The sequence below is a fragment of the Neophocaena asiaeorientalis genome, unplaced genomic scaffold, assembly GCF_003031525.2.
Source record: "Neophocaena asiaeorientalis asiaeorientalis breed wild unplaced genomic scaffold, Neophocaena_asiaeorientalis_V1.1 scaffold547, whole genome shotgun sequence".
In the NCBI taxonomy this organism is placed as follows: domain Eukaryota; kingdom Metazoa; phylum Chordata; class Mammalia; order Artiodactyla; family Phocoenidae; genus Neophocaena; species Neophocaena asiaeorientalis.
In genome coordinates, this window is record NW_020185330.1 from 3083144 (window position 1) to 3103895 (window position 20752).

A 20752-nucleotide genomic window follows, 5' to 3' on the forward strand; every position below is an offset into this window, starting at 1 on the left:
CCTACTTTCTGGAGGGTTTTTATCATAAATGGGTGTTGAATTTTGTCAAAAGCTTTCTCTGCATCTACTGAGCTGATCATATGGTTTTTCTCCTTCAATTTGTTAATGTGGTGTATCACATTGATTGATTTGTGTATATTGAGTAATCCTTGCATTCCTGGGATAAACCTCACTTGATCATGGTGTATGATCCTTTTAATGTGCTGTTGGATTCTGTTTGCTAGTATTTTGTTGAGGATTTTTGCATCTATGTTCATCAGCGATACAGTGAAACTGGTAGTTTCCTTTCTTTGTGACATCTTTGTCTGGTTTTGGTATCAGGGTGATTGTGGCCTCGTAGAATGAGTTTGGGAGTGTTCCTTCCTCTGCTATATTTTGGAAGAGTTTGAGAAGGATAGGTGTTAGCTCTTCTCTAAATGTTTGATAGAATTTGCCTGTGAAGCCATATGGTCCTGGGCTTTTGTTTGTTGGAAGATTTTAATCACAGTTTCAATTTCAGTGCTTGTGATTGATCTCTTTTTATTTTCTATTTCATCCTGGTTCAGCCTCGGAAAGTTGTGCTTTTCTAAGAATTTGTCCATTTCTTCCAGATTGTCCATTTTATTGGCATAAACCTTCATCTTGGATCGATCCCTTGATCATTATGTAGTGTCCTTCTTTGTCTCTTGTAATAGTCTTTATTTTAAAGTCTATTTTGTCTGATATGAGAATTGCTACTCCAGCTTTCTTTTGATTTCCATTTGCCAGGAATCTCTTTTTCCATCCCCTCATTTTCAGTTTGTATGTGTCCCTAGGTCTGAAGTGGTCTCTTGTAGACAGCATATATATGGGTCTTGTTTCTGTATCCATTCAGCCAGTTTATGTCTTTTGGTTGGAGCATTTAATCCATTTACATTTAAGGTAGTTATCAATATGTATGATCCTATTACCATTTTCTTAATTGTTTTGAGTTTGTTATAGTAGGTTTTTTCCTTCTCTTGTGTTTCCTGCCTAGAGAAGTTCCTTTAGCAGTTGTTGTAAAGCTGGGTTGGTGGTGCTGAATTCTCTTAGCTTTCACTTGTCTCTAAAGGTTTTAATTCCTCCATGAAATCTGAATGAGATCCTTGCTGGGTACAGTAATCTTGGTTGTAGGTTTTTCCCTTTCATCACTTTAAATATGTCCTGCCACTCCCTCTGGCTTGCAGAGTTTCTGCTGAAAGATCAGGTGTTAACCTTATGGTGATTCCCTTGTATGTTATTTGTTGCTTTTCCCTGCTGTCTTGTTTTTAATATTGGTTGTCACCCACAAAATTGGCTCACCACCTGCTAAATGATCGCTGCTGATGGAAATGGATATCACTGAAGGCTTTTAAGCAAGAGAGGGACATGTTTAGCTTTGTGCTAAAGATCGCTCACACCAGCAAACTGTATAGAGAATGGTTTAGAAGCAGTCTATCCAGTGCTGTCAGACAGAACTTTCTGCAATGGTGGAAATTTTCTTTATCAGCACTGTTCAATGTAGTAGCCAATAGCCACTTGTGCCTATTGAGCACTTGCAATGTGGCTAGTATGACTGAGAAATTGAACTTTAAATTCTACTTATTTTAATTAATTAAAATTTAAAGAGCCAGGGCTTCCCTGGTGGCGCAGTGATTAAGAATCTGCCTGCTAATGCAGGGGACACGGGTTCGAGCCCTGGCCCGGGAAGATCCCACAAGCCGCGGAGCAACTAAGCCCGTGCGCCACAACTACTGATCCTGTGCTCTAAGGTCCGCATGCCACAACTACTGAGCCCACTTGCCACAACTACTGAAGCCCGCGTGCCTAGAGCCCGTGCTCCGCAACAAGAGAAGCCACTGCAATGAGAAGCCCATGCACCGCAACAAAGAGTAGACCCGCTCACCACAACCAGAGAAAGCCCGCACACAGCACAAAGACCCAATGCAGCCAAAAATTAAAATAAATAAAATAAATAAATTTATTTAAAAAAAATTTAAAGAGCCACATGTGGCTAGTGGCTACCATATTGGATAGCCATGAGGATTATGTCACCTTTGTGCAAATTACAAAGGTACTCTCTCCAGATAAACAGAGCTCCTGTACCCATGCACAAGAATGCAGGCGATACTTCAGCCCCACTAACCTCCTTGGCCAGCCACCTTTTGCAGTATACAAACTGCTCAACTGGATGCGATGACCCCCATTAGAGAAGCATGAGACTGGAAGCAAGGAGCCCATAGCAATGATCCAGGCAAAAGTTGCTGTGGCTCTGACTAAAGCTGTGGAAGCTGGGAGAAAAAGGAGTGAATATATTTGATAATATTTAGGAGATAAGCTCAGTGGGACTTGGTTGACTGTATGCAGTGGTGACAGAAAGGAAGGCATCAAAGAAGACATATACAGTACTACAGGCCACAGAAGCATGGCAAAATACAGCATTGGGCAATATTTGTCCAGGGGAACTCATGATCTAATGAGGGCAGAGGCAGTTTCCTGATGTCGGGGGAAACAAGAGTTTACGTGGAATTGTCCAAGCCAGACCATGAGATCCAGCCACCTTCTTATGAATGAATCCCATCTATACTTTGGAAAATAATGTTTCATCACCATATACCTCGAGGTCCTACCTTTTGGCAACAAGCTCCTCTCCAGCTTCATTTGTGTAAAAAATTAATAAACAGAAACCTGAATTAAATAGGGTTGGGAGACCAGCAAGGGAGCTCTCATGCCCTGTGATAACAGTAGAGCCCAAAAGGAAGATGAAAGACTCCTCCTCTTTCCTGGCAAGGACTCAAACAATTAAAAGCCGTGGGCTCTGGGGCTTACCTGGTGGCGCAGTGGTTGAGAGTCTGCCTGCTGATGCAGGGGACGTGGGTTCATGCCCCGGTCCGGGAAGATCCCACATGGCGCAGAGCGGCTGGGCCCGTGAGCCATGGCCACTGAGCCTGCGCGTCCGGAGCCTGTGCTCCGCAACGGGAGAGGCCACAACAGTGAGAGGCCCGCGTACCGCAAAAAAAATAAATAAATTAAAAAAAAAAAAAAAAAAAGCCATGGGTTCTTTGTTTGCCATAGTCCTCCCAACTTCCTTTTCCCCTCTATAAAAGTGTTCTTCTTCCTCCCTTGCCATTTTGGGGACATGCGTGTGGATGCAGATCCCGAATCGCAGTTCTCTACTGATCTGGAATAAACCCATCTTTGCTGGAGAAACATCTGGCAATCTATTTCAGGTCAATACTTGGAATGTATCTTCCCCTTGCCTGGTAACTATGCCCAGCACCTTATCACACAAAGGGGAACTGCCTCCCGAGGACCCACCCTCAGCTCTAGAAGGGACGACTCACCTGAGAAAGTAGAAAAAATGGGCGAGAGAAATTTTGAACTTCATTCGAGGGTAGCATTTTAGGTGTCTCGACAAGGTTTACTCTACGTCAGATAGAATGCTGACTGATTCGCTCAGAGGCTGGGGCAGTGTGAAGCCCCCTTTACATTTTACCGGAGCACACAGGTAAATTTTAGACCTGTGTAGTCTAATACAGGAGCCGTTAGTCACGTGTGGCTGTTTAAATTGATTACAATTAAATACAATTAAAAATTTGGTTCCTCAGCTCCACTAGCCATATTTCAAGTGCTCAGTAGCCTCATGTGGCTTCTGGCTACCCTATTGGACAACGTAGTTAAAGACTATTTCCATCATCGCGGAAAGTTCTGTTGGACAGCACTGCTTCAGACAATATTACACAACTGTAATCAGTTACAAAATACACCTATTTTAATGAGGGCAAATGGCTAATTAGATGAACCAACCATAGACAAGGCAGTCGTCGAGGAAAAGAATGGGTTTACTTGACATTTTGGAGGACCATTATGAGCAGAAAGGGCAAACAATTCTCAGTAAATTTAAGAAGTTGCATTAACCCTTTTTAGCCCATGGGAGTAATCTTGTAGTCGATGGTGAATTAAGTTCCTGCTTCTAGTTACATGTATGGATGGGGCTGGATGAAAGAATATTAATATTAATATTAATCTTATGCTCGCTCACTCACTCCCTTTCCCCCCCCTTCTCTTCTTCCCCCACTCAAATTTCCTTTGTTCAAGTTGTCTTTCCATCAGCTTGCCTCTACTCCCATGCCCTCAGCCCAGACAGGCGGAGGTCAGCCACCAGAGAGCTGGAAAACAAAGCCCACAAATACAAAGCATGTAGTCTAAGAATTGGATCCAAAAAGTTCAGATACACACCTGAGAGAACTTTCCAGCCCCTTAGACTAGATGAAGAAAGCCAGTGCTGAGGAAGACGGAAGAGGAGGTGCTGAGCAGTCAGGAGAACGTGAGCTCAAGCAGGCTGCAAGATTCCCTGGGAACCAGCACCGCCTTGCCAAACTCCAGCGAGCGCCTGGCAGCTGAGCTCAATTTTCCTTTCCGTTGGTGTCTGTTGAGAACTGCCATTCGACAGCAGGTCGTCTTCACACATCCATCTTCCAACTGGGAGTGATGCTCACCACTCCGCTCAGCACCACATTCAGTCCCTGCCGAGGAGACGTTCCTCTTTCTTTAGCCCAGGAGGCTGGTAAACCACGCACCCTCTCTGTGGAGAGGGAATGAATAGGCTCCTCAAAGACACCATGGAAGGGCTTCCGTGGTGGCACAGTAGTTGAGAGTCCGCCTGCCGATGCAGAGGACACGGGCTCGTGCCCCGGTCCGGGAGGAGCCCACGTGCCGCGGAGCGGCTGCGCCCGTGAGCCATGGCTGCTGAGCCTGCGTGTCCGGAGCCTGTGCTCCGTAACGGGAGACGCCACAACAGTGAGAGGCCCGCGTACCGCAAAAAAAAAAAAAAAAGACACCGTAGTAACATAAAGGGAGAGTCCCAACACTACTGTGAATTTGTCCTCAACCAACTCAAGGTCTCCCACAGGCATGGAGCAAGAGGAGAACATGTCATCCAGATGACATACACCATAAGGAACCTATGATGTTTTGGGAGGACCTGGGACCTTACGTTGAGTAATGAGCACAGAAAATGGTAGGCCAGCGGTTCCCAATGTTCCAGAAGAGGTTTGCATATTCGGGGGGAAATCAATTTCACCAGGTGATTGTGGGTGGCACCTGGATCTGGACATGTGTCTGAGATGTAAGCCTTGGAAAGAATAGCCATGGGGCTGAGAAGAATGGGAGGTATAGCAGAAAGTATTGGTTGCCACTCCCACTTCTTTCTTGTTGGCAGAGTTCAGAGTTTGTTCAAGGGTTCATGACCTTCATCCCATGTGCTTCAAGGAGGAGCCCTTCCCCAGCCCAAGGTTTTAGGGAAAGGCAGCTCCTGCCCTCCAGAGTGATGTCTGACTTCCAGCTGCTCTGTATGAGGCAGAGCTGATGGCTGTTCGTGTTATTTTCTGTTTACCACATACATTTTTAAATCATTGGGTTAAGGCTGCATACAATCTTTTTTTTTTTTTTTTTGACTGCTCCACATGTTAGTTCCCCGACCAGGGATTGAACCCACACCCCCTGCAGTGGAGGCCCGGAGTCTTAACCACTGGACCGCCAGGGAAGTCCCTATATACAAATAGACAGCATCAGGCTGTCCAGCAGGATGTGGTTTCTCACATCAGGTGGCTGTGTTATCCACCTTGCCCTTTGCCCTAGGAGTGCCTGTTATACAACCATTATGAGAGGAATCAATGTACAAAAATGACTCAACAATCTCACGTGTGCAAAATCTCTCTTTACTGGTATTCTTTTTCTAATGTGTGCCTTTTTTTTATAAAGCCACATGAAGGTAAAATTTTTAAATGGTGAAAAGCACAGATCTTAAGTGTATAAGGAGTTTCAGTACATGCACGCACGCATGTAACGACCACCCGCAAACAAGATAGAGAACTTGGCCATCACCTCACAAAGTTCCCTCATGGCCCACCCCCATAGGCAACAACCGTCCTGCTTCCTAGTAACATAGATTAGCTTCATCTGTTCTTGAACTTCATTAAATGGAATCCTGTGATATGTATTCTTTGTGTCTGGCTGTTTGGGCTCAGCACAATATTTGGGGGTTTTCTTTGAGACTCTTCCACAGGAGTTCCTTTTTTTTTGGCTGCATTGGGTCTTTGTTGCTGTGCGCTGGCTTTCTCTAGCTGTGGCGAGCGGGGGCTACTCTTTGTTGTGGTGCATGGGCTTCTCATTGCAGTGGCTTCTCTTGTTGCAGAGCACGTGCTCTAGATGCGTGGGCTTCAGAAGTTGTTGCACATGGGCTCAGTAGTTGTGGCGTGCAGGCTCAGTAGTTGTGGAACACGGGCGTCGTTGCTCCGTGGCATGTGGGATCTTCCCAGACCAGAAATCAAACCTGTGTCCCCTGCATTGGCAGGCAGATTCTTAACAACTGCACCACCAGGGAAGTCCCTCATTCATTTTTAAAATCAACTTTATTAAAGTATGATTTACATAAAATAAAATATCCCCATTTTAAGTGCACAGTCAATGAATTTAGACAAAATTATACACTCAGAAAACCACCCATAATCAGTGCATTCCACATTTACAACACCCCAAAAAAGTTCCACTGTGCCCCTTCCCAATGCCTAGCCCAAGGCCACCACTGATCTGTTTTCTGTCTACAGATTAGGTTTGTCTTACCTAGAGCACCTTATCATTAAAATTATACAGTATGTATTCTTTTTTTTTTAACATCTTTATTGGGGTATAATTGCTTTACAATGGTGTGTTAGTTTCTGCTTTATAACAAAGTGAATCAGTTATACATATACATATGTTCCCATATCTCTTCCCTCTTGCGTCTCCCTCCCTCCCACCCTCCCTATCCCACCCCTTCAGGCGGTCACAAAGCACCGAGCCGATATCCCTGTGCCATGCGGCTGCTTCCCACTAGCTATCTACCTTACGTTTGGTAGTGTATATATGTCCATGCCTCTCTCTCGCCCTGTCACAGCTCACCCTTCCCCCTCCCCATATCCTCAAGTCCGTCCTCCAGTACAGTATGTATTCTTATGTCTGGATTCTTTCAGCATGTTTCTGAGATTCATCCATGTTGTTGCTGTATTAGTAGTCCATTCCTTTTTTTATTGCTCTGTAATATTCCATCATGTGAATACATCACAATTTGTTTATCCATCCTCTTATTGAAGGACATCTGGGTTATTTCCATTCTGGAGCTATTACAGATAAATATGCTATATACATTCTTGTACAAGTCTTTTCTTGGGGCCATATATTTTCATTTCTCTTAGGTAAATATTAGTGAAATTGCTGGGTCATAGAGAAGGTGCTATGTTCTTTATTGTTTTTAAAACACTTAATTCTAACTCCAGTTCTGCTTCCACTGAATTCGTGAAAGTTTGTGTACCAGGTATTATTGGGGATCCCCCTTCCCAGTGTCACGCTAGAGTCTTGGAAATGTATGTGGTCACAGAGGCAGAACTGGCAGGTATTAGAATCATTGCCAAGTTTGGAAACTCTGGTCCACCCACAGGCACCCTAAGGTCACCCTTTCTGTTATGTCAGCACCTCCCCAGGGCCCACGGAACAGGGCACAGATCTCCACTCCTACGTTCTGTTGACTACTTTCTCCCTAGTGTCTCTCCATTTGTGGCCTTGCCATCTGTTGCCAAGTGTCCTTGTATGTCTCACATTCAAACTCCCTGAGAGATAGGGTCTGTGTGGTCCACTTGGGGATGTTGTCCTGGTTGAGCAGAGCAGTGCCTAGATGCTAGCTACCCACAGCTGTGCAAGACTCACAGGCTTCTCATCCCTTTCTACTTTAGGAGACTGATTAGCTATCCTCTCTTCTCTCTCTCCTGGACCCCCAAAACCTTCACACATCACCCTCCCCTTCTGGGACACCTGGCAGAGTCTCTTCAGTGCAATTAGGGCTCTCATAAAGGGCAAGGAGAGTGGTTGGCTTCAAATGGCTTTCTTCTTTCTGTCCTGTCTGCAAAAATCCCCGAGGCATGGAAGCCTAAACCGCCTAGCCACCTTCACAGTGTAGGGAGAGAAGGAAATACGAGAGAAAAACACCATATTTATTTCAAGATATTATTTAGCCACCCTTTAGGGCCAGGGAGCGCTTGATCTTCTTTAGGTGTGACTTCCTGAGGTTGTAATTGGAACACCCCCTGTGTTTCAGTCTCCTTATAGGACATACTGCTCTCAGATTTCCTTTACTGGATGTTCTGCCAATTGGATCTGTGAGTGGTTGTTCAGGCCCATTGGGGCTGCAAGGAACAGAGTCATGTCCAGGTGGCATGGGTTTAGGGAAGTTTATCCTAAGGATAGACTAAGAAGTAGAGGAGCCAGGTACTGCTGCCTGGGAGCTACTCTGCCCTCCCAGAACCACATCCCCAAGGGTATCACACAGACCCTGTGTCTCTGGGAGTTTGAATATGAGATATACAAGGACACTCAGCAACCGGGGGCAAGGCCACAAGTGGAGAGACACTAAAGAGAAAGCAGTCAACAGAACCCAGGAGTAAGCGGAATCCCAGGGTAAAAGCTGGAACCATAAACAGCACAGGAATGAGTTGATCAAAACCATGTCTAAGCAGAAGTAAAGAAGCTGGTTTCCCCACAGGAGCCTGCTTCTCTTCCTAAACAAGAATGGGAAGTTATTCAAACTGAATAAGTCAAAAGTTCAATGTGTTCACTGCTTGGCTGCTGTTGTATCTATTGTTCATGTCATCCTAAGCCAACCTCATTAGAACCTGAAACACCACAGAACCTGAAGTTGGGAGCCTAGTAACTCCACTGGCTCAGAAAACAGGAAAAGAAAAAGCAAACTCGCAGATATAACACAGCAAGTTGTGGTGCATGCGAGTGCTTTTTAGCTAGCATGGAGCACCATTCTCAGGGCTTCTACACGTGGTGATTAGGCTGGATAATGAGTGCATGCGTATCTGCTTTATCATTTGTTAACCTTTGAATTTTACGCTCTTTTGTGGTTAATCTTTAAACTGTACCCTCTTAAGATCCTTATATACATTTGTCATTAGAAACTTTTTTTTTTTTTTTTTGCTGCATTGGGTCTTAGTTGCAGCACCTGGGATCTTCATTGATGCATGCGGGATCATTCGTTGTGGCGCATGGGCTTCTCTCTAGTTGTGGTGTGCAGGTTTTCCCTCTCTTGTTGAGGCCTGGGAGCTCAGTAGTTGTGGCACACGGGCTTAGTTGCCCCGCAGCATGTGGGATTTTAGTTCCCTGACCAGGGATCGACCCTGCGTCCCCTGCACCGGAGGGCGGAATCTTAACCACTGGACCACCAGGGAAGTCCCTTTTTTTTTAAAGTAACAAGTATATAACTTTATTTATTTATTTTAAAATATGTCTTTTTTTTCATTTATTTTTGGCTGTGTTGGGTCTTCGTTGCTGCACGCGGGCTGCGCGCAGGCTTTCTCTAGTTGCGGCGAGCCGGGGCTGCTCTTTGTTGCAGTGTGCGGTCTTCTCATTACGGTGGCTTCTCTTATTGCGGAGCACGGGCTCTAGGCACGTGGGCTTTAGTAGTTGTGGCTCGCAGGCTCAGTAGTTGTGGCGCACGGGCTTAGTTGCTCTTAGGCATGTGGGATCTTACCGGACGATGGCTCGACCCTGTGTCCCCTGCGTTGGCAGGCGATTCTAATTTTTTCTTTTTTCTCTTTTTTTTTTTTTTTTTTTTTTTTTTTTTTTTTTTGCTGTACGCGGGCCTCTCACTGTTGTGGCCTTTCCCGTTGCGGAGCACAAGCTCCGGACGCGCAGGCTCAGCGGCTATGGCTCATGGGCCCAGCCACTCGGCCTCTCCCGTTGCGGAGCACAGGCTCCGGATGCACAGGCTCAGCGGCAATGGCTCACGGGCCTAGCCACTCCGCGGCATGTAGGATCTTCCCGGAGCGGGGCACGAACCAATGTCCCCTGCATCAGCAGGCGGACTCTCAACCACTGCGCCACCAGGGAAGCCCTTGGTAGGCGATTCTTAACCACTGCGCCACCAGGGAAGTCCCAGGTTTACAACTTTAAAAGAACTCATCTTCCTCCAGTTCTATTGGACCAGCTCCATTTGCTTCTCAGAGAGAGCCCCAGGTGAGTAGAACAGAAATGAGATTCCACCTCTCACATCCGAGGCTATAAGGACTGTCCTTTGGAAGCTGGGCGCATCCTGGCCAGGCCAGGCTGGGGCAGGTGCCAGCCTGGACACGCACCACATTGCAGTGCACTGGGCTGTTTGCAGTGCTGTGGGCAGGGCTAAAGGAGACTAACAAGGGGGAGTGCAGTGCACTGCAGCCCGAAATAGCCAGGAGTCGCTACCACCCCCAGGCCAAAAAGGTTGTAATAGGAACTGAATCTGAATTCATAATGCGAGTGCCTATGAGGCAGGAAGGACTAAGATGACCCATGAGTAAAGGGAAGTCTAACTGGTTTTGAGCAAAAGCCAAAGTGGTGAGATTGAGAAAAGGCGAATAGAGTCCATGGTCAGGCAGTTCAACTGCAGCAACAGGCAGAGAGGTGCTTTGTTACCCTAATGGAAGAGGATCAACAAACTTCTGCATTTGACGTGAAAACCAGAAAATTCAGTCTTGCAGGTCAAGCTAGGTGCTTCCAGTTCCTGGGCCATATTCCAGTCTCAATGACACCTCTTCAACCATCCCTGGGTCAGGTACTTCTGACTGGGAGCAGTTGGGAGGAATCTCACGATTAATCCCATGACTAGAGATGGATTAAAATGAATACCCAGCAGCTTCAACAAGGAATATGTGCCACCAATATGGAAAAAAAAAATTGATACCACTTCACTGAGAAAAACAAAAGAGTTAACGGAAAGATTTTCCTTGATTGAAGTTTAAAAAGATGTCATTTTCTCCCAAATTAATTTATGTTACCACGATTGTACTCAAAATGAGATTTCGAACATTTTAAAATTCACCTTAAAGAATACTTGAAAATACCAAATAAATATTTGAAAACAAACAAAGATGAAAAGAAATTAGCTTTATGAGATTTGAAAACATTTTACAAAGCAGTAATAATTATAAGTATGATTGAGGCAGAAAAATCAACAAATATATCAATATCTTAGAATAATTATTCCAGAAAAAGACACAATTCCACATAATAATTGAATGCTTTTTAAAGAAGGCATCCCAAATTATTGGAAAAAATATTTTTCATGATGTTAAAACCTTTGTCGAGGTACATTAATCATTTAAATTCTCTCTTGATACCATATAATTAGGTAAATTCAAGGTTAGCATTTAAAATAAAGGAATGCATAGCATTGTCAGATCTCCGGGCGTGGGTGTACTTTTTAAACTAAAACCAGTCTGTTACATCTTACACACACACACACAAAAACCCACCCAATCAACAGAATCAATTACAAAATAAATAAAATTTTCAATATATAAAAATACACCAAAGTAAAGAAGAAAACTGAAATACTCTGTTTAAAAAAAAAGACAAAGGATGAATAAGTACACTGAAATCTCTCTAAAAATGAACTCTAAACCCCCAGTTGATAAATGGACAAAGGGTAGGGTCACACAGTTTACAGTTGTAGTTGATTAACAAACATATGAGAAAATAAACTCTCTCTAGTAATCAAAGAAAAAGCCAATTTAAAAATAAAGATTACCATTTTGGTAAATCAAATTAGGTAGTACTTTAAATAAATGAAAGTATTTGGTATGGGCAAGTCTCCCTTGTCCATAGCTTCTCAGTATAATAACCCTCTTGAAAATCATCCAAAACATGGAAAAGTCTTTTGCACAAAAATATCTCTAGCAATAGTATTGGAAACCACCAAAATACCCAATAATAAAAGAATTGTTATGTAAACCGTGACATATGCACTAAGAAAAATATTATAAAATTATCTAATTATGTTTATAAATAGTTCCTTTTTAAATGGAGAATGTATAATTACATTACTCATGAAATTGGATACATACCGTATACAATTATCTTTTTTAAATACATGGGAAATGATTGAAAGGAAACTAATATATATTAAAATGCTTTTTCCAGCTTTATTGAGATATTATTGACTTATATGTAAGTTTAAGGTGTACAACATGATGATTTGATACACATATATTGCAAAGTGATTATCACAGTAAGGTTAGTTAACACCTTTATCACCTCACATAATTACCATTTTTTTGGTGTGGTGATAACATTTAAGATTTACTCTCTTAACAGTACAACAATATATCAATACATTCAAGTACATAATACAGTACTGTTAATTACAGTCACCGTGCTGTACATTAGATCCCCAGAACTTAGTCATCTTATAGCTGGTAGCTGGTATCCTTTGATCAGCATCTCCCAGTTCCCTCCACCACCACCCCACCCCCAGCCCTTGGCAACTACCTTTCTACTCTCTATTTCTATGAATTCATCTGTTTTAGATTCCACACATAAGTGAGATCATACAGTATTTGTCTTTCTCTGTCTGACTTGCTTCACTTAGCATAATGCCCTCAAGGGCCATTCCTATTGTTGCAAAAGATAGAATTTCCTTCTTTTTTATGGCTGAATAATATTACTCTGTGTACGTGTTTGTGTGTGTGTGACATTTTCTTTACCCTTTCATCCATCAATGGACACTTTGGTGGTTTCCATGTCTTGGCTATTATAAATAATGGTGCAATGAACAGGGGGATGTAGGTATCTCTTTAGGAAAGTAGTTTCATTCCCTTTGGATAAATACACAGAAGTAGGATTGCTGAATCTTACAGTAGTTCTACTCTTAATTTTTTGAGGAACCTCCATACTGTTTTCCATAGTAGCTATACCTATTTACATTTCCACCACCACTACACAAGGGTTCCCTTTTTTCCACTTCCTTGACAATGCTTGTTATCTCTGTCTTTTTGATGATAGCCATTCTAACAGGTACAAGGTCATATCTCATTGTGGTTTTGATCTACATTTCCCAGATGATTAGTAATGTTGAGCATCTTTTCTTGTACTTATTGGCCATTTGCGTGTCTTCTTGGGAGAAATGTCTTTCAAGTCCTTTGCCCAATTTTTAATAGAATTGTTTGAGGTTTTTTGCTACTGAGTTGTATGAGTTCCTTATATTGGTTATTAATATATATATTGGTTATTAATCCCTTCTCAGATAGATGGTTTGCAAATATTTTCTCCCATTCTGTAGGTTGCCATTTCATTTTGCTGATTGTTTCTTTTGCTGTGCAGAAGCTTTTAGCATGATGTAGTTCCTCTTGTTTATTTTTGCTTTTGTTGCTTCCACTTTTGGTGTCATATCCAAAAAATTGTTGCCAAGAGCCAATGTCAAGGAGCTTTTTCTCTATGTTTTCTTCTAGGAGTTTTATAGTTTCAGGTCTTACATTTAATCCATTTTGAGTTAATTTTGTGAGTGGTGTAAGATAGGGGTCCAATTTCATTCTTTTGCATGTGAATATCCAGTTTTCCCGACACAATTTATTGAAGAAACTATCCTGTCCTCACTGAGTATTTTTGGCTCCCTTGTCAAATATTAGTTGACTGTATATGCATGGATTTATTTCTGGGCTCTTGATTCTGTTCCATTGGTCTACGTGTCTGTTTTTACGCTGGTACGATACTATTTTGAATACTATGGCTTAGTGATAAAGTTTGAAATAAGGAATGTGATGCCACCAACTTTGTTCTTCTTTCTCAGGATTGCTTTGGCTATTTGGAGTCTTTTGTAGCTCTATATGAGTTTTAGGATTGTTTTTATTTCTATTTCTATGAAAAATACTGTTGGAATTTTGATAGAGATTGCATTAAATCCATAGATGTCTTTGGGTAGTATGGACATTTTAACAATATTAATTCTTCTGATCCATGAACATGGGATATGTTTCCATTTACTTGTGTCTTCTTCGATTTCTTTCGTCAATGTCTTAATAGTTTTCAGTGGACAGATCTTTTACCCCCTTGGTTAAATTTATTCCTAAGTATTCTATTGTTTTTGATGCTACTGTAAATGGGGTTGTTTTCTTTTTTTTAGATAGTTTGTTTTTAGTGAATTGAAATACAACTGAATTTTGTATCTTGGTTTTGTATCCTGCAATTTTACTGAATTCCTTCATTAGTTCTAACAGTTTTTTTGTAGAGTCTTTAGGGTTTTCTATGTTTAAGTTCATATCATCTGCAAACAGAGACAGTTTTACTTCTTCCTTTCCAATTTGGATGCATTTTATTTCTTTTTCTTGCCTAGTTGCTCTGGCTAGAACAACCAGTCTCAAACAGTTAGCTAGGCTCTTCCAAATAAGGCAATTGCTTAAGTATGTATAACCAGTCAAATAACCTCCTTGCTTTGCTTCAGCCTCTATTCTATAAAAGCCTTTCCCTTAGAAAGCTCCTAATCACTTCCAGTTTGGTGCTGCCTGATTTGAATCACTGTTTGCTCAAATAAACTCTTGTCAATTTTAACGTGCCTCTGTTTATCTTTTAATGGGAATATGGAATCCACTTCATATTCCTCACTGGGAACTGATCTGAAGTTTGTTCTAGACTTACAGGGTTCCAGGTTTACAGGTGGTCAAGGATATCACTTCCAGGCAGCCTGGGAACAATGGCAAACTTTGGAGATCTCAGAAAAAGAAAGGTACTTGCATGTTAAGAGATAATGCAGATGAAACTGGAGAAGAGCCACCAATCCTTGGTTCCTGGGCTTAGATGAGATGATAAGGGCAATTCAAGGGAGAAAGAAAGCATTAGAATAGCCTTGCCACCTTTTAGAAAATCTCCAGATAGAAGTTAACTCATTGGCATTTGTAGTCTTATAGCTCTAGTTTAGTTGATCATAGAGCAAGGACAACAACCTCCTATTAATCAACACCTCCTATTACATCTGTATAAGTAAAACATGCCACACAGAACGGAACATTCACAATTTAAAAGCTCATATCTAGGGACTTCCCTGGTGGCACAGTGGTTAAGAATTCGCCTGCCAATGCAGGGAACGTGGGTTTGATCCCTGGTCTGGGAAGATCCCACATGCCACGGAGCAACTAAGCCCGTGTGCCACAACTACTGAGCCCACATGCCACACCTACTGAAGCCCTCACACCTAAAACCCATGCTCCACAACAAGAGAAGCCACCACAATGAGAAGCCCGTGCATCGCAACGAAGAGTAGCCCCCGCACACCGCAACTAGAGAAAGCCTGCGCACCCAGAGAAGACCCAACGCACCCAAAAAATAAATAAATAAAATAAAATAAAAGCTCATATCTACAAACTACATGAAGAGCTAGTACTGAAATTAAGTCATGGTGAGATTTTGTTTGGAGATTCTTCTCTAGAATAGAAAACATGTTTAAAGAGAAAATATCAGTATGTATACAAATACAAATACTGCTGACAACTATGATTGTGTATGTATCATATAAATTAAGCCTGTACCTAATTTGTACCAAATAAATAATGGGAAATAATTTTCCTCAAATTGAAGAATATGAATCCCCAGATTCAAATGGTCCACCAGATATCTAGCACAATGAATGAAACCAGATCCATACCGAGTTTCATCACAGAGACATTTCACAACACCAGAAATAAGAAGATCCCAAAAGCTTCCTGAGAGGAGAAGAATGTAATTTATGAAAGAATTGGAGTCCAACGGGCATCAGACTTCTTGTTGCGGTACGCGGGCCTCTCACTGTTGTGGCCTCTCCCGTTGCGGAGCACAGGCTCTGGACGCGCAGGCTCAGCAGCCATGGTTCACGGGCCCAGCCGCTCTGCGGCATGTGGGATCTTCCCGGGCCGGGGCAGGAGCCCGTGTCCCCTGCATCGGCAGGCGGACTCTCAACCACTGCACCACCAGGGAAGCCCCATCAGACTTCTTAACAGCACATTGAAGGTAGAAGGTGGAGGAGCAATGACCTTAAAATTCTGAGGGAAATTGACTTCCATCTTAGAATTTAATACCCAGAAAAGAGATGCCACTCTAAATTCAAATAATTTGAGGGGATTTTGAAAAAGGGCTATTACTAAAGAGTGGGAAGGGATGCTGGAGTCCTCAAAGCTTTGCTGTTCCCATCACCAGGCCCAAGGATGAAGAGGAGGTGGTGGTTACCAGGATTCAGAAAAAGCAGATCATGTAGAGAGAACTACCTTGAGTGCAGGAATGACTTTCAGTGGAGGGCCACAGCCTGTGGAGGAAGCCCTAATGGAGTGATGGAGGGAATAAATACCCTATCCTCACCCCCCATCCTTCTTAGAGATTGGCTGAAATCAAAAAGAAACCAGAAGGCAAAGGAGCCAGTTGATATAGTTTCTAACATCAGCCTCCTTGAGGGCACAGACCAGGGTGGAGAAGGGCAGAGAGTGGGTCTGGAGAAGCAAACCAAAACTATCTGGCACACCAGCCAAACCACAAATTAACTGTGAGTATGGAGGAAAAACATTTTCAGAAACACAAAAGCTCTCTTCCCTTGTGCCATGAGCCTCAACGTAATGAGTTAACAAGACAGGGAATACATGGGATCCAACCGAGGGGCTCCAACGAAGAAGCAAGAGGGGGAAACTTCAGGATGACATCTGGCCTCATACCTATAGAGCATCCAGTGTGTGTGCAGATTTAGAGGGAAGGTGGGAGGCAGGGAAGTAGGGCTCCAAGGAGAAGAAGGGAACTGACAGCTTTTCCTGTATGCTGAAGTATTGGGAAGAATTGCTCTGGGCATTTTATTAATCTCTTGGGGTATTTGGGCAAAAAATAGCAATGAATACATTAAAAACTAAGAAAATGGAGGCAAATGATACTTATTAATCCAGTAAAACAAAATTTGTAGAAAGAGTAATCATGAAGAAACCCCCAAAAGACATCTAAAATCCAAAAGATGACCCCTAGGAAAGAATCATTGTTTGAATACTTGTCCCACTCTTGGAACCACAGCCAGTTGGTGTTAAATAAAGAAGCAATGACATCCAGAAGTAAGCAACCTACTCACCAGCAGCACGAGATGGATGCTCAAAGAAAGAAAGCCCTCCAGAACAGAGGCAGCTTGCCCTGGGCAGGTGCATTAGCTAACACCTTTCCTGTCTCCTTCTTCCCCATCGCTACGCCAGGGGGATAAGTGAGAAAGGCAGTGCAAGGGGACTGAGGACGGGTGCTCCCCACCACTGCCAGCCACAAGTTTAGCCTGTGCGGATGGGGAGAAAAGGTCTGAATCAAATCTGAGACGGAATTTTTAAAAGGAACAGAACTGAATCTTAGTAACAGAAAAGGCACTTTTAACAACTAAGCGACTGACATGTTATGGAAATATATCATTAAGGAAGCTTTCTAACCAGAGGGAAAAAGAGAGGCTTGACAAGGAACAGAGGTAACAGTTTTTTAAAAAACAACCCAAAATTTGTTATAATATTCCGTTTGAGAATCCTTCATCAGACCAGTTACATAAATTAGAAAAATATCAGATGGTGGTTAAGTGCTATGCAGAGAATGAGAACAGATGGGACGTGAGTATCAATGTGTTGCCACCTTAGGAAGGATGATAGGAAAGCCTCTGAGCGGCACCACTTAAGCTCAGTTCAGAATACAGGAGCCAGCCACAGGAATATTGCAGGGGAAGGGATGAGGGGTGTGCGGAGGGGAGAGCGGGCAATCTTCCCAGGAAGAAGCTACAGCTAGTGAGAAAGACTGAGCTTGCTGTTGGAGGAACAAAAATAAGGCAGCTTGGCTCAGGTGTAGTGGGCTAGAATAGGACAAAATGAGATCAGAGAGGTACGCAGGGCTAGATCTGAGAGCTGACCCTGATGGCAGAACGAGAGAGTTGTACAGTCCCTGACGGCAGCAAGGCAAAGACACGTGTTTCTTGCAGGCCCTGCTCAAAATGCCAGACTGGAGAAACAAAGGGAGGGTACCAGAGTTGACTGCTAGAAGCCAAGAGCTGGGAGGGACGGTTGTAAAGTCACCAGCCATAGGGGGCATAACCCGAGTCAAGGGTCTTGCAGCCAAAGCCCCCACTGGGGGAATTGGCAAGAAACCCACAAAATCATTCCATGGGGGAAAAAAGTTGGTATTTGACACTGACCACGCCAGAGGGCACCAACTCCAGGTTACATCTGTACCAGGTTAATAAGTCTTTTCCTTCTCCCTTGTGTTGCCCATTTCCTCCAGTCTTCAAGGGCCCAAAGACACCTAGTGAATGGAGGAGCGAAGCAGGGCAATAATGCGGGACAGCCCACACCCCACATCACACGGTGGGTTTCCCAGCCTGGAACAAGCTTGAAGGAGGCGGAGTAGAGGAAAAGGAGATGGGAGGGAGGGAGGGAGCTTTAAAGAAAGTAAGATGTTGAAGTTCTGACATTAGGCTAGACTGGAATTTGTATTACCTGAAAAACTGAGCATAATTCCATAATTCTTAAGAGCGACCAGAAAAGCTATGGAGCCAGAGAATTCCTCCAGAGACAAGAAAAGAGATAACCAAAAATGTCACTGGATTCCTCTGAGTGGTAGACCTTTTCTACCTTTTGCTTAGGGTTAGGCACTTAGTTGGCATTTATGGAGCCATACTGCCATCAAGCAGATTGTTTCAGTCAAAGCCAGTTACCAGGTCTCAAGGGATGGAGACAGCCACAGGGCTGGAGGGAACTGGCCCCATGGGGACTGCAGGGGGTCGGGGGGGTTGGTTGTTCTGTCCTGAGGGTGCACCTGGGCAATGGGCTCCTGGCCGTAAAGTTTGTGTGTGTGTGTGTTTTAAGAAGATGCTATATTTAGTCCAACAAACAGCAGACTTCATGGTTTAAATGGCATTTGAGATGCTTTTTGAAGATCACTGATTTTGGCAGGCAGCAGCAGCACGGGGAAGAGGTGTTTCTGTTGGTTGGGGACAGGGCCAGGGCATGTTTGTATAAAAGGTGGGCTGGAGATGGTGTAAATGTAGGGAATAGGGGCAGATGAAACCAGAGGTAGCACTGGGGTTAGGTTACTTTATGCAAGTGAACAAACATGTCCGTATTGACTTAAGTAATGAAGGGTTTCTAGTAAGGATAGACACACAGAGGAACCCAGAAAAAGCTGACCAACCAACCAGGCCTCAGAACGAGGGGGACTCTGAAGAGTGGCCCTGGATCAAAGGAGGCCCTAGGAACCTAGAAGCCAGGAGGGTGGCCCTTCAATTCAGGGCTCCATCTTTAACATGATTCAGCTGCTCACTGCACACCTGCTTCATTCTATACCTCCCCAGCTGGCATCTTCTTTCCCTCTGCTCTGTATGTTGCACTTGGCCTCTTCTCCATCTAACAGCATTCTTCCAAGTTCAGCTCCCACTGCTAATGGCCTCATTCAAGAGAATGAGATCATCATCCCAATATCAGGAATTGAACTATAATTGAATTGTACCTCTTTATAAAGTAACAAGACTGACACCGGGAAAGCAATTGGCCCAGCTCAGTGTTTGGTACCAGTTAGGCAACATCTTAGAGGCTGGTGGCCCTTGGGAGAGATCCTGTGTGTACTGACGATGGGGAGGGAGCTGCAGACAGGAGTACAGCCATGAGGGACAAACCATGGCTGCCCAAAGGCTTGCCCCTTCAGCAAGGAGCAGTGGCAGGGGTATTTCTACCTAACAAAGGTCTGTGGTGTATTGGGATCCGCCATCCATTACAGGTAAGGAATAGGTCACAATACGGCAGGACTTAATTCCAGGGTAACAGAATCTATACTTAATTGTGTAGGTAACAGTGTCTAGAATCCCCTGCCCCCCCCCCGACGTCCCCATCCCCCCTCCTACCCCCACTCGCTCACACACACACACACACACACACACACACACACAGCGCCTTCCCCCTGCTTTGTCAGGGCAGCACAAGGTGGCTTTTGGATGCAACCTAGACATTCCGCTTTTTCTTTCCTGTAATTGGAAGAGAGGGTTACTTCAGCAGGGAGCTTTTCATGTAGCCTAGGCGCAGATCTCAAGCAAAGGATGAGAGAACTCCCTGATGCTCAGCGATAAGATCTTTCCTCTAACTGGCTTCCCAACATAGCTAAAAATATACCGCACAAGGAGAGAGTATCCACTCAGGGTGCGCCCTCATGCAAATGAGAGTGGGCCCTCACTGTGAGGGTAAGTGATTAGAAATGCTTCTTGTTGCTGAAAACTGAAAAGGACAAAAAGACAATGAAGGTGAAAAAATTTAGGAGCTGGCCGTCTGAGTAGCTAAGTGGCTAAATTTGAGAAATAAGGAAGATGTTTCCTCTGGCCAATTCTCCTTGTGAGATTCCTGAATATAGGAAGGCAAAAACAGCTCCTTTCACAACAGTAAACAAACTGTGACTGCTACATAGTCAATCACAAGAAGTATATGGTAAAGTCTAAATACTATGTTAAGTACTGTTGACTTGTATTCATTCAATAGATACCCACGACACATAAACCACGGACAACAGCCTGTGATGTAGGCAGAATGGGTATTTAACGGACGTTTAATAAATGGCGATAAACTATATTCAATAAAAGATCCTTCAATTTAATTTGATTTCTTACAAAATACACAGACCCTCTAACTTAGTCTTCCCTTTGAAAGCAAGTGTTCATCATTTGAAATAATGCCCTCTGCCCCTACAAACAAACCATTTTAGTATCAGACCAAGTTTTAGAAATTTTTATAATCTCGTTATATTTTCCCTCCCCCGTTCCTACTTTTGCCAACTGATCCACTTATTCTGCCTCTCGGTTTTTCCAGATAAAGTAAACAACTGAATCTGTGTGGTTCACACAGATGCCACAATTGAGCCAGGCAGGTAATAGTAAATAACAACAAAAGGGAAAGGAGGCAAGTAAACAATGAAAAGCTATAAGTCC